The sequence below is a fragment of the Pseudophryne corroboree genome, chromosome 3, assembly GCF_028390025.1.
Source record: "Pseudophryne corroboree isolate aPseCor3 chromosome 3, aPseCor3.hap2, whole genome shotgun sequence".
NCBI classification, from domain to species: Eukaryota; Metazoa; Chordata; class Amphibia; order Anura; family Myobatrachidae; genus Pseudophryne; species Pseudophryne corroboree.
The window spans coordinates 274,293,707-274,309,384 of record NC_086446.1 but is presented as its reverse complement, the minus strand read 5'-3'; the positions used below and the strand labels follow the sequence as shown (position 1 = coordinate 274,309,384).

The following is a 15,678-nucleotide window of genomic DNA, read 5'->3' as shown; positions in this document are numbered from 1 at the left end:
ATAAAAAAAATTAGCTACTCGATAATGCACAATTCGAAATGTGATTGTCACAACTGAGGGCCTGAGCTGACGGGAGGCAGCCTCAGTTGTAGGGGCTGAGATGTAACGGAACCTGGGAGGTTGTATCAGACCCCTAGACATGTAAGTAACATGTAGAAGAACTGCCCGAAGGCGTGACCACGACAACCAGGGTAAAAGTCAATGATATTTATTTATGACAAACTCCGTAACACAGCAGCAGTAAAAGAAAACATAAAAATCAGCAGAGGATAAATACAGTTCCTGGGTACTACAGGGTGGCAAGGGCCACAGGGCTCTGGTAGTGTGAGATAGTTCTTATAATCTTCTAGTTGGAAAGTCCTTACCAGGCCCGACTGTAGCAATGGAGATAGCCCAGGATCGTACCAGCTGGTGTTCCAGGAAAAGCTGGGCTGCTGTGGATAAAACGGCTGCTGTGGGTACTGGCTGGAACCAGACTGATGTTGGCACGGAGTGGATACTGGCTGGAACCAGTTAAATGATAAATGTAGCTTGAGAGCGATGAAATATGAAGTGATGTTTGGAGCTTGAGAGCGGTGAAATAATAATGCCGGTGATAAATGATAATCTGCAGAAAAGGGTACCGGCACTTTAAGAAGAGCTGACCTCTGCTGGAAGCTGGATGCTGAAAGCAGGTGGATCTGTAGCTGGAAGCAGATGAATCCAAATGGATAGGAGAGTCAGGCTACACCGCAGGTGGAAATGCTGGTGCGGGTCTCTTTAGTGGAAGTGTGGAGATAGGAGCTGGAACCTGGAAAACAACCACAGGAGAGAGACAAACTGGAACTAGGTTTGACAACCAAAGCACTGACGCCTTCCTTGCTCAGGCACAGATTACTTATACCTGCAGCAAGGAAGGGATTGGCTAGGCAATTATGCAGATTAACAATGCAGACAGCAGATTGGTGGAAATGAACAGATGACAGAATCCAAGATGGCTGCGCCCATGCAGACACTTGGAGGGAAGTTTGGTTTGTAATCCATGTGGGAATTAAAACAGTAATGGCGGCGCCGGCTACAGGAGACAGGAGACGCCAGACTGATAAGTGCACACCTAACCACGCGGGCACAGCGGAGGCCGCGGAAGACGCCATTCCGGATGTAACAGGCGTTGCGGTGACCGCGTCTCAGAGTGACAGGAGAGGAGGCAAGAATGTGGACATCAGTATAACAGATGGGATCCGGTCCTGGAACGCTGAGCCAGCCTTAGGAGGCATCTGAAGGGTAAGTAATGGCGTCCAGATACCCGGATCGTGACAGCGATTTAGTAGGTATTTGTCCATTAAGAAATAAATATTAAAAAAGGTAATTGTAATGTCCACATTTACAATAAAAACCTTCTTTAAATGTGTTGTCAAAATATAAGAGGACCATATGTCATATCCACTGTTCAGTATGTGTGTCGGTTGTATGTGTACTAATTTAAATCAGTGGATATGGCATATAAACACAACCTATTTTGTACACAACATAATTGCAGTGAGGAGCCGCAGCTCCCTCACAGTGAAGGTGGCAGCTCGCATGGTGCCAGTGGTGCGTGTATTCATCATACATGCTAATATTTATACTGTCTGCCTACTGTTGATTGGTCGTCAGCTGTGATGCTCAGAGATACCAATAAACTTTATTGCTATTAATGCACATTGACAGTCTGGTCTGTGTTCTCAATTGCGAACACAATTGCGAGTATATGCTACTGTAAGTGGAGAATTCACAAAAAACTTACCAAACATTTCTGCTCCTCACTCAACGAAACATTACAGGATTGTTGTGTTTGTTTGTTTGTTTGTTTATTTGTTTTAAAAAATTAGTAAACATCACTTACGATACATAAATGCATGAGAAACAAACAACACATATGCAGCAACATTTCTTTAAACAAAAAACATTGTAATGTGTCAAGAAACACATAACACCATTGTTTTTAAAAACAATATATATGTTGCCTACACAACACTACTGGTGTTCATTAACACCATGCTTATATACTTGACATGCTTAATTTGAAATTTTTCAACATACCAAATTTTTTTTTTCTGTACTGCCACTAACATTGCTGTAAATAGGAATATTTTACATACAAATGCAGTAAACTTGCATCAAATTTCTGGTGTTTTTTTGGAGAGTAGCAAAATATTTAAAACAAAACAAGACAAAAAAACACTTGTTAGACGTGCTAATAACTCAAAAATACATGATATATTGAGCCACTATTCCTTCCCGAAGAGCACGGCCGCATTTGTTTTCAGACCCCTGCCTCCGTGTATGGCCAACCCCTGGCTCCTCATCCTCTGGACCCAAAATTTGGTTTTGGGCCAGCTCCACATGCCTCCTTACATCAATATTGTGCAGTATTGCACACAGGACTACTATCTTACTCTCCATTTCCAGAGAATACATGAGGGCGCCATTAGTGCGGTGGAGCACCCAAAAACGCCCTTTTAGGAGCCCAGTAGTGTGCTCCATCATCTGTCTGGTAGCTGGAAGCATGGAATTAAATGCCGATTGTGGTCCTGGTGTTGGGTTACAGTCGTTAGATCAACACAACTTAGGTCGACACTCATTAGGTTGACCACTGAAGGTCAACAATGCCATTAGGTCGACATGGATGTTAGGTCGACATGTACTAGGTCGACAGGTCAAAAGGTCAACATGAGTTTTTCACTATTTATTTCATTTTTTGGATTTTTTCATACTTAACGATCCACGTGGATTCAGGGCCGGTGCAAGGTTTCTCGACACCCTAGGCAAAACTTCAGCCTGCTTTTAACCGCCCCCCCAACCCCCCCTTCCCCGACCAAAACCAAAAACCAGTACACATTTTCCAGCCCGTCAGATGAAAGTATGTAGGCAGCATCTTAGAAGTTCAACAGCTACCGTCTAAATTAAGTTTTACAGGGATGCATCTCACGGAGTTATCCTTAAATTTGTGATAAGCAGACTCAGGGCAGCCCACTCAGATACTGGCACCCTAAGCAGCTGCCTAATGGTAGAACCAACCCTGCACTTACACACAATGCCCACAGTAGTAGGGCCGCTTACATATAATACACACAGTAGTAGTGCCGCTTACATATAATACACACAGTAGTAGGGCCGCTTACATATAATACACACAGTAGTAGGGCCGCTTACATATAATACACACAGTAGTAGTGCCGCTTACATATAATACACACAGTAGTAGTGCCGCTTACATATAATACACACAGTAGTAGTGCCGCTTACATATAATACACACAGTAGTAGTGCCGCTTACATATAATACACACAGTAGTAGTGCCGCTTACATATAATACACACAGTAGTAGTGCCGCTTACATATAATACACACAGTAGTAGTGCCGCTTACATATAATACACACAGTAGTAGTGCCGCTTACATATAATACACACAGTAGAATGCAGTTGTTGGGGTGCGGTCCAGACAACGCAGGCGTATCTGAACTGTTGCGGGGGCGGGCCACAGCAACTGCATGATATCACCTAGGCTGCGCAGGCAGGTAGCTACTCAGCAAATGCAAAAGCATCGCCGCCGTGCATTGAGAAGTACATTTGGATCTGGACTATGTACATGCTATTTGAGGATGATATGCAGTGTTTAATACTATTTATGTGAATAGAACCAATAAATCATCTATGATTCTTTATCCCAACAGTCTGCACTGTGTCTGCTTGTTTACATTTTTTCAGAACAATATCTTTATAAAGAAAGAATACATTAGTGCAGACTTCACTGTCTAATTGGTTGAAAGATCGTAAGCATTGATTGTTTTACTCGGGATATGTGGCTGCGCCACGTGTTATTAAGATATTAGCATTCCCCTCAGATGTGCAATCTGTGGGGGTCATTCCGAGTTGTTCGCTCGGTAAAAATCTTCGCATCGCAGCGATTTTCCGCTTAATGCGCATGCGCAATGTCCGCACTGCGACTGCGCCAAGTAAATTTGCTATGCACTTAGGAATTTTACTCACGGCATTTTCATCGTTCTGGCGATCGTAATGTGATTGACAGGAAATGGGTGTTACTGGGCGGAAACAGGCCGTTTTATGGGCGTGTGGGAAAAAACGCTACCGTTTCCCGAAAAAACGCAGGAGTGGCTGGAGAAACGGGGGAGTGTCTGGGCGAACGCTGGGTGTGTTTGTGACGTCAAACCAGGAACGACAAGCAGTGAAATGATCGCAGATGCCGAGTAAGTCTGAAGCAACTCAGAAACTGCTACGAGGTGTGTAATCGCAATATTGCGAATACATCGTTCGCAATTTTAAGATGCTAAGATTCACTCCCAGTAGGCGGCGGCTTAGCATGAGCAAATCTGCTAAAATTCACTTGCGAGCGAACAACTCGGAATGACCCCCCGTATACTAGTGCTCTGCCTTTATCCATGCCCCATATCTGCTCACTCACTACTAATACAGTAAGCAGGTAACTGTATTATCCACTATATATATCAGCAATAGATAGCTACAGGCTACAATCCATACAGAAATATTATTGGCCCTCATTCCGAGTTGTTCGCTCTGTAAATTTCATCGCATCGCAGCGATTTTCCGCTTAGTGCGCATGCGCAATGTCCGCACTGCGACTGCGCCAAGTAAATTTGCTATGAAGTTAGTATTTTTACTCACGGCTTTTTCTTCGCTCAGGCGATCGTAGTGTGATTGACAGGAAGTGGGTGTTTCTGGGCGGAAACAGGCCGTTTTATGGGCGTGTGTGAAAAAACGCTACAGTTTCTGGGAAAAACGCGGGAGTGGCTGGAGAAACGGAGGAGTGTCTGGGGGAACGCTGGGTGTGTTTGTGACGTCAAACCAGGAACGACAAGCACTGAACTGATCGCACAGGCAGAGTAAGTCTCGAGCTACTCAGAAACTGCACAGAGATGTCTTATCGCAATGTTGCGAATCTTTCGTTCGCAATTTTAAGATGCTAAGATTCACTCCCAGTAGGCGGCGGCTTAGCGTGTGCAATACTGCTAAAATCGTCTTGCAAGCGAACAACTCGGAATGAGGGCCATAGCCCGGAGCCGGCAGCTGCCACAGCCAGGGACAGCTCTGTCTCTGCTGTGGTGTGTGGGCATCGACACCTGCAGCTGTAGAATTCGATAGCTACAGGTGTCGGAAGAGGTCAGTGCTACTGACCATTCATACATTGCCTGCATGTCTTTGTGCTATGTTTAGAAAGTAATACATGGAGGGGAGCAGTATCAGGGCAGACTAGATGGGTCAAGTGGTTCTTATCTGTTGTAAAATTCTATTTCCAGATGATACATTTACATCTAAATTACTGCCAGAGAGGGATTGTGTATGGGCAGTCGCCAAATATCGCCAATTTATGTGATCATTGACACTGATTGACTCCTCTCAACATGAGCCCTCTTGTGTTTTTATAACTTCCACTGTTCGAGCACACAGGAGTCAGTGCCACCTTACACACACACACACACACACACACACACACACACACACACACACACACACACACACACACACACACACACACACACACACACGGGAGTGCCAGCCTACACACATAGGTCAGTGTCAGCCTACACACACACACACACACACACACACACACACACACACACACACACACACACATAGGTCAGTGCCAGCCTACACACACGTGGGGGAGTGCCAGGCTACACACACAAACACACACACACGAGAGTGCCAGCCTACACACATAGGTCAGTGCCAGCCTACACACACACGTGGGGGAGTGCCAGGCTACACACACACACACACACAGGAGAGTGCCAGCCTACACGCACAGGTCAGTGGCAGCCTACACACACACGGGAGTGCCAGCCTACACACATAGGTCAGTGTCAGCCTACACACACACACATGGGGGAGTGCCAGCCTACACACACAGGTCAGTGCCAGCTTACACACACACACGGCGAAGTGCCAGCCTACACACACAGGTCAGTGCCAGCCTACACACACACACACACACACACACACACACACACACACACACACGGGGGAGTGCCAGCCTACACACATAGGTCAGTGTCAGCCTACACACACACACATGGGGGAGTGCCAGCCTACACACACAGGTCAGTGCCAGCCTACACACACACACACATACACACACACACACACACACACACACGCACGGCGAAGTGCCAGCCTACACACACAGGTCAGTGCCAGCCTACACACACACACACACACACACACACACACACACACACACACACACACACACACACACACACACACGAGAGTGCCAGCCTACACACACAGGTCAGTGCCAGCCTACACACACAGGTCAGTGCCAGCCTACACACACACACACACACACACACACACACACACACACACACACACACACACACACACACACACACACATGGGGGAGTGCCAGCCTACACACACAGGTCAGTGTCAGCCTACACACACACACACACGGCGAAGTGCCAGCCTACACACACAGGTCAGTGCCAGCCTACACACACACACACGGCGAAGTGCCAGCCTACACACACAGGTCAGTGCCAGCCTACACACACACACACACACACACACACACACACACACACACACACACACGGGGGAGTGCCAGCCTACACACATAGGTCAGTGTCAGCCTACACACACACACACACACATGGGGGAGTGCCAGCCTACACACACGGGTCAGTGCCAGCCTACACACACACACGGTGAAGTGCCAGCCTACACACACAGGTCAGTGCCAGCCTACACACACACACACACACACACACACACACACACACACACACACACACACACACACACACACACACGGGGGAGTGCCAGCCTACACACATAGGTCAGTGTCAGCCTACACACACACACACACACACACACACACACACACACACACATGGGGGAGTGCCAGCCTACACACACAGGTCAGTGCCAGCCTACACACACACACACACGGCGAAGTGCCAGCCTACACACACAGGTCAGTGCCAGCCTACACTCACATGGGAGAGTGGCAGCCTACACACATAGGTCAGTGCCAGCTTACACACACACACACACACACACACACACACACACACACACACACACACACACACACACGGGGGAGTGCCAGGCTACACACACAGGTCAGTGGCAGCCTACACACACACACAGGGGAGTGCCATCTTATACACACACGTCAGTGCCAACCTACACACACACACACGTCAGCCTACACACACACACACATGGGGGAGTGTCAGCCTACACACACATACACACACACACGGAGTGCCAGCCTACACACACACACACGGGAGTGCCAGCCTACACACACACCAGGGGGGGGGAGTTACAGCCTACACACACACACACACACACACACACACACACACACACACACACACACACACACACACGGAGTGCCAGCCTACACACACACACGGAGTGCCAGCCTACACACACATACGGGGGAGTGCCAGCCTACACACACGGGGGGGGGGGGGGGGAGTTCCAGCCTACACACACACACGGGGGAGTGCCAGCCTACACACACACACACACACCCACACACACACACACGGGGGAATGCCAGCCTACACACACACACACACACACACACCCACACACACACACACGGGGGAATGCCAGCCTACACACACACGGGGGGGGGGGGGGAGTTACAGCCTACACACACACACACACACACACACACACACACAGAAGAGGGCCAGCCTACACACACACACGGGGGAGTGCCAGCTTATACACACACAGGTCAGTGCCAGCCTACACACACACACACGTCAGCCTACACACACACACACACACACACACACACACACACACACACACACACACATGGAGTGCCAGCCTACACTCACACACACATGGAGTGCCAGCCTACACACACACACATGGAGTGCCAGCCTACACACACACACACACACACACACACACACACACACACACACACACACACACACACACACAAACAAAAGGTGGGGGGGGGGAGTTCCAGCCTACACACACACACACACACACACACACACACTCGGGGGAGTGCCAGCCTACACACACACACGGGGGGGAGTTCCAGCCCACACACACACGGGGGAGTGCCAGCCTACACACACACACACACGGGGGAGTGCCAGCCTACACACACATGGGGGAGTGTGCCAGCCTACACACACACAGGTGAGGAGTAGCAGCCTACACACACACACACATCAGTGCCAACTTACACAGACACATAGGGGTCAGTACCAGTCAGCCCCCCCCCCCCCCCATACACACAGATCAGTGCCAGCCAACCAACACACCACAGCACACAGGACAGTAGCAGCCTATACACAATGCCAGCCTATGAAGCTGCTGAGTTAGAACCATGTACTGTACACTGACCTTGGGAACGGCCACTCCTTCTCCTGCTCCAGCCTCTCCTCTGAGCTCCCAGTCACCCCAGACCGTCAAACTCCCCAGCAGACCAAAGCTGCTTTCCGTGCCAGCTCCCATCAAGCCCCCCCCCCCCCCTTTAAGGTCAATCTGCAGCTCCCAACATGAGGTGGAGAGAGGGAGATCCAATCGTGGGGGCGTGGGTAACATGCGGGAGGGCGGTGCAGCATGAAACTCAGCTTAGCTAAGGGTAAGGAATTATTCTTTCACTGGCAGCGTGCAGCACCGCCCTCTAGTGGCCGGCGCCCATAGGCAGCTGCCTAAAGCTGCCTAGTGGTGGCGCCGGCCCTGCGTGGACTACAATTGGAATGGTAATCTGTATGGGTTCCCCTTCACTTTATGGAGAAAATGACACCAAAAACCTCATGTTGACCTTTTGACTTGTCGACCTAGCACATGTCAACCTAACGCCCATGTCAACGTAATGCATGTCGACCTAATGGTAATGTCAACCTTCAGTGATCGACGTAATGAGTGTCGACCTAAGCTGGGTCGACCCAACGACCCATACCCCTGGTGTTGGTGTGCTGTAAGGAGTCATGAACCAGGGGGTGCAAGGATATCCACGATCTCCTGCAAAAACACATAATAAAAAAACACATAAATATGTATAACAATTATACAACACAACTGAAACTTTACTACATGATGTGTCTCAAACTCACCCAAGATCCACACGTCTTGGCCTTCCAACATGCTTAATTTTTCAATATCCCTGATTGCTGAATCACGTAGGAATCATGGGTACTTCATGGGTACCGGGCATTCAGGGAAAGGATTTGGAGGGATGGGACATAAACAAACATCACATTCAAAGAGTGGAACATTTTTATGTTCCTAAAGATTATTTTATTATGTGTTGGTGCTACAAGAGGAACTAGTGTTCCATCCATTACCCCAATAACATGTGGGAAGCGACTCCCCTCTTCACGGAATTGCCGCTTCAACACAGCTAGGGACTCCACATCCAATGGCATTGATATGAACTGCTTAGGTCTTAAGAGGAAAGCAGCAACTACACGCCTCAGGATCCTTGAGAATGCGACCTAGGAGACGCCTACCAGGACTCCAACTATATGCTGGTAGGACCCTGAGGCGCAAAAATGTAAGACAGCAATGAATTGTGCCAGTGGTGAAATTGCTGTAGGATGCTGAATTGTACTCTCTAGATCACTCTCTATTATAGAGAGAGTTTCTAGGATGACATGAGGGGGCAGCATATAGCGCTGCACCACCTCATCATCTGGCATTCCAAAAAGGGTGACACGGGTTCGAAAGATACTAGGCCTTGCATGCCTCATTTGCCTTCGAGGATGAGGGGCAGGTTGGGGTTGGCCGTATAAGGCATACAGGTATGCTGCCATCACCAACTGAAAGACACATTTAACAGAGTGTTAAATCATAATCCAATGATTGGGCCCAAACATTCTTGACAAACAATTCTAATTTCTTAAATCCACTTACAGATGTGGTATAATCCATCTCTAAATTGTGCACAACAGGAGGAAAGGAACATTGTATACTTTTTTTTATAAAAACAATACAAGTAAAACGCCAATAAAAAAAAAACACACACCACACCAACACAATGAGCATGCACATACACACACCTATGAACATGCAGATACTTAGCAACAGATGAATATCACTAACAAAATGGCAAAAGCCCCCCCACCCCCCCCCCCAAAAAAATTGTCTACTTTGCCACAAAACACAAAATAAGGGAAATAAACATAATAAACACACACATAGAAATAAACAACACACCATACAACACACCTATGAACATGCAGATACTTACCCGCAGATGAATATCACAAACAAAATGGCAAAAGGCCCCCAAAAAATAAACAAAATTGGCTACTTTGCTACAAAATACAAAATAAGAAGCTGCTTCCTTCAGAAAGAAGAGAAATAAACATAGAAAAAAACACCCAACCACACAACACACCTATAAACAGATACTTACCCACAGATATATATATATACTGTTGTTCCCTTGAAAATAAATGACAAAAAAAAAAAAAAAAACAGTCAGGTCATCCACACTACAAACATCCTTCAATCCAAACCAACAAAAAAAAAACATCACCAAAAAAAAAACATGCATTGTTTGTCCTACACGCTGTGCCACCACAAAACACCAAATAAACACAACGGAGCACAATACAGTACACAGGGACATGTTGCAAACACATGCTGTGCTGGGTTAACTCACACAAACATATCACCATACAACATACTTACCACAAAAGCTACGAATTTGACCAAAAAAGCAACAAATCTGCATAACACATTACACTGACCTTACTCCAAGGAAATATGATTAAAAGCACTATATATTTAAAAAAAAAACAACACAAAAAAACAAAACTCACCTCCACAAACTACTCTCCACAACTCCTCACACCATAACTCCTTCTCCATATACCCACAAACCACAGATGGCTAGAATATGCTTAAATAGTATAAGCAATCAAAGCAAATTTACCAATTGTGTATGCATCACCTGTGCTAAGTTACGCAAAGCATGCATATGCAGGTATAAAATGACCCCTCCTGAACCATACCAGGAACGTGCGGTGAGATAAATAGCTCAGAAGGCACTGTCTCGTACCAGAGCCAGATTTACATGTAATATATGAGCCAAAATGTACATCTGGGCATTATACACAGGTGCAGCAGTATAAACTCCTGGAAATTTGCTGAGTTTTGATCAGAGATGAGCGGAAAAGTTAGCCAGGTGAAGCACTACCTCACCTGCCATAGACATTTTACTCCAGAGTTTTGCCTATAAAAATGATTAGAATAATGCAAGGAAGATATTTCAAACATATTCTTTGTATTTTTCATATACTTTATACAGTCAAACCTCTGGCACAAACGTTAGTATGACAGGAAAGGCTCTGCCTCACCTGCCTCACCCCACCGCACGTCACTGACCATACGCACATGCTACCAGCATCATGGATCCTGATCCATTTTCTGAAGAGATCTGCAAACTCAATGCCCAACTGTCTGAAATACTACAAAGAAAACGTGAATGGCAAATGGCACTAGAAAGAGCAGAGCAACAAACACCTGGCTGTGCAGAGGAGGGAGGAGCAGGACCCAGTAGTCTATTGAGCAAATTGAACATGAAGCTAGTCTCAGTAGCAGTTGGTGAGGAAGATGTGGGGCAAATTGAGGATGATTCTGGGTCCAGTACCCAAACGCAACAATCAGGCCCACAAACTGAAGAAGAAGGTGAGACAAGTTCACAGGCTACTGCATTGCAGCCAAGGAAGGAAAAGAGAAGATGGCAACCCCCATTTACCAGGAGGGAGTTGGCCATTCTTGTCCCACAAGCCATTGTGAAAATTCATTTTGGAAATAAGAACAAGGGCGCTGGGATCAAGGACCGTATCTGGAGAGAGATCACGGATGCTGTGAATGCGGTGGGACCAATTATCCACACACCCCAAGAAGTGAGGAGACTAAGGGGGTCATTCCGAGTTGATCTCTCGCTAGCAGTTTTTAGCAGCTGTGCAAACTCTATGCCGCCGCCCACTGGGAGTGTATTTTAGCTTAGCAGAAGTGCGAACGGTTGTGTCGCAGAACGCCTGCAAAAATTTTTTGTGTAGTTTCAGAGTAGCCCAAAACCTAATCAGCGCTTGTGATCACTTCAGACTTGCATTTGCTAAGATGGTAGCTTGTTTTTAGATGTAATGTTGCCTATAGCAAGCAAGACAATTACATATGTAACCTTCTAGAAGGTGCAAGATAAATGAGCATCTTAATGTTTGATTGGTATGTTTCAAAATCTATATTGAAGTACAAATTACATATTACAATATTTACAGCTATGTATGTGTACAAGTAGAAGTCGACCAAAGTAATGTAGGGTATGATATCTGTGATTGTTTTATGTATACAATTGCACCAATCACTAAAAAAAAAAGAAAAAATGAATGAATGGTTAAAATGTAAAGTTTGAAAAATGTAATCAATGTTTTTTTTTTCCTTCACAACCCCAAAAACATCTGCAGTTGGGCTGATTTCAAGTCCCAGCTGAAGATCAAGAAGTCTGCGCAGTAGAGAGCTTCGAGGGAGACAGGGGGAGGGACATTTCCTGAGAGTGTTGAATTTACGGATTTGGAGGAGCAAGCCTTGGTCCGTGTGGCGTATGTGGAGGTGGAAGGTGTGATGGAAATGGACACCGCCATGCCTGCCCTTGAATGTCCACATGCCTTGGCAGGTAAATTATGTATTGTTAATTTTTTTTGTGTTTTTTTTAAATGTGTGTTACTATTTTTTTTATTTTTCCTTTTGTCTCCTTTTACAATCACAGCACAGGAGATGCAGCTCGCTGAGGCTGAGGAGGGTGCGAGCAACGACAGCTCCAGTGTGGGGCCGGAAAGCCCTCCATCCCGGCAACACACTGAGGCACTCCCCCAACCCAGTCTCCAGGAGCTTCTGGGCCAAATTGTGAGGCAAGGGAGAAACACCACCGACTGCCATGATCAAATGCTCCTGGAGGTCCGTGAGCTGACCTCCACGGTCCGTGAGCGGTCCTCCACTGTGCAACAAGGCATGTGTGACATCTCCGCCTCTGTTGCGGAAGCCATGCGTGACATATCCGCCACTATTGGCCAAGGCATGCAGACCATCACAGCCCTCCTTGGCTAGACTCTCAGGGAGGCTACAACACCTGCCCCATCCCAGAGCCCTGCCCAGGAACAAGATCGTACTGGGCAGGCCCCTTGCAGACCCACGCGCAGACCCAACACAGAAGAACAACCCCTTCAGCCAGGCAAAAAAAGGAGAAAATGGTGATTTCTCTCTAGATGCGGTCCTTGTTTCCAGCGTCCATGTTCTGTTTCCAAAAATGTTTTTGTCAATGGCTTGTGGGACAAGAATGTCCAACTCCCTCCTGCCAAATGGGGGTTGGTGTCTTCTCTTTTCTTTCCCTGCCTGTGATGCATTAACCTGTAAAGTTGTCCCACCTTCCTCTTCAGTTTGTGGGGCTGATTGTTGTGTTTGACTATTGGGCCCAGAATCTTCCTCATTTTGCCCAACATCTTCCTCAGCCAGGTTACTGAAACCAGTCTCTTGTTGTGTTTGTTGCAGAGTAACTGACTACTGGGTTCTGTAATCTTCTTTTCTGCACAGCCAGCCTTGTTGCTGTGCCATTTGGTGTAGTCTTTATTTTATTTTTCTTTGTCTTTGTGTTATGAATAGATTTATTTAGATTTATGAGTAAAACTATTTAAACACCTTAAACTTTGTCCTAAAATTGTGTTTTTATTATTGTGATGCATGGTAATTTTTTGTATTTCTTAAAAAACAAACAAACATAATGCTATGAGTATTTTTGGGGTTAAAAAAAAAAACCATACTAGGGGGTAAATTTACAAAGATCAGAGTTCTGTTTAAGATGGGATGTTGCCCATAGCAACCAAACAGATTCCATGTATTATCTTCTAGAAGGTGCTAGATAAATAAGCAGAATCTGTTTGCTATGGGCAACATCCCATCTTAAATAGAACTCCCATCTTAGTAAATTTACCCCTATGAACGTAGTACCTGAAGCATTATTACTGAACATTATAGGTAAACTTGCATTATGGTGGGAATCTTGTAATATGAAACACACAACAAATGTATTCCTTAAGAAAACATGTCATATATGTGCATACCTCCCAACTTTTCATTCCTTCAAAGAGGGAAAAGGGGCATGACCTAAGAAAAGGGGATGTGGCTTTGCGGGAGGACCCGCGATCGCGAGCCATGCCCCCGTTTTTGTCACTGAGGGGGCATGCCCAGCGTTCTGTGAGCCGCTGGCATTCCCCCTCTCCCTCTGACTCCAGTGAATAGATGCTGTCTATTCACTTCTGCTCAGCTAAGCAGGGCAGCGAGAGACAGAGACTCCCAACTGCCCCCCCCCCCCCCACCGTGGGACACTGCGGGCCGTGGGTGAGACAGCGGGACTGTCCTCAAAAAAACGGGACTGTCCTGCGAAAATTGGGACAGTTGGGAGGTATGTATGTGGGATATATGAATACAGTATGTGTATTTTGAAAGCACAATGCAGCTTGATAGACAACTCAAAGCTATGTGTCAGCTCAAAGCAATGTGAACACAGAAATTAGGCCTTTAAAATAAATTAATCAGTTGTGTGAAATGTGTACAATTGCTTGACAAACCACACATGTAGTACATGTACAGTACATATGTAATAGTTGTAAAGAAACATGTGTGTAGATTGTGTGTTGCACATATCCAGGGAGTGAGAGACTACATACCATTTCAGAGAGAACTAAAGCTGTAATGAGATGTTGAGGCATTTGCATTGCAAACAGGAATGTTTGATTTGCAATTATTAGCTGGGCAATCCCTGACAGGACACCTGTGCTGAGCGTTCGCATGCTGTGCGCAGCTCTAGACTTACTTGGCAGCTGCGAACGCCCAGGGTGCATTGACAACGATTTGCTTTGCAGCCGTGCTAAAACCACGCCTGCAGCCCTTAGCACACTCCCCCGCAAGACACCCACCTTCATGCCCCTTTTCGCTAGCCTGCAAAGCCATGCGCTTGCACCGCCTTCACCACACCTCTTTGTCATTGCCTGTCAGCATTCACAAATTTTATGTGTATGCCTGCACATTTGTCGCACGGTGAGGCCTGCACATGCGCACTTGTGACTTTGCGCGTGCGCATTCAGCTAAATCACCCCACTTGTGATGTGATTTGTAGCAGCGATCAGGTCTGAATTACCCCCATTGTGAGCTAGTTCAGTAGCCATATGGTATAGGGCCTAATTCAGACCTGATTGCAACAGCAACATTTTTCTTTAATGGGCAAAACCAAGGGGTAATTCAGACCGGATTGCTAGCAAGCGATTTTTGCACTGCTGTGATCAGATAGTCGCTGCCTACAGGGGGAGTGTATTTTAGCTGTGCAAGTGTGTGAACACATGTGTAGCAGAGCTGTACAAACAGATTTTAGGGGTCATTCCGAGTTGTTCGCTCGTTGCCGATTTTCGATATGCTGCGATTTGTTACAAATTGCGCATGCGCAAGGCACGCAGGGCGCATGCGTTTAGTTATTTAACACAAAACTTAACAGTATTGCTGTGGCTTCTGCGGCGCTTTTCAGTCGCACTGCTGTTCGGTAAATGATTGACAGGAAAGGGGCGTTTCTGGGCGGCAACTCAGCGTTTTCCCGGCGTTTGCAAAAAAACGCAGGCGTGTCAG

General features: G+C 46.6%; 1 long non-coding RNA gene across 1 annotated transcript in view; it reads left to right on the top strand.

Moving 5' to 3' along the window:
- The window catches only part of LOC135057695 (uncharacterized), a 50,833-nt gene extending 37,173 nt beyond the window's left edge, over positions 1-13,660 (top strand). Inside the window, exons 2-3 of the long non-coding RNA XR_010244307.1 lie at positions 12,474-12,682; positions 12,776-13,660. This is a non-coding gene — a long non-coding RNA (uncharacterized LOC135057695). The remainder of the gene's footprint in view (positions 1-12,473; positions 12,683-12,775) is intronic.
- Positions 13,661-15,678: the final 2,018 nt, after the last annotated feature.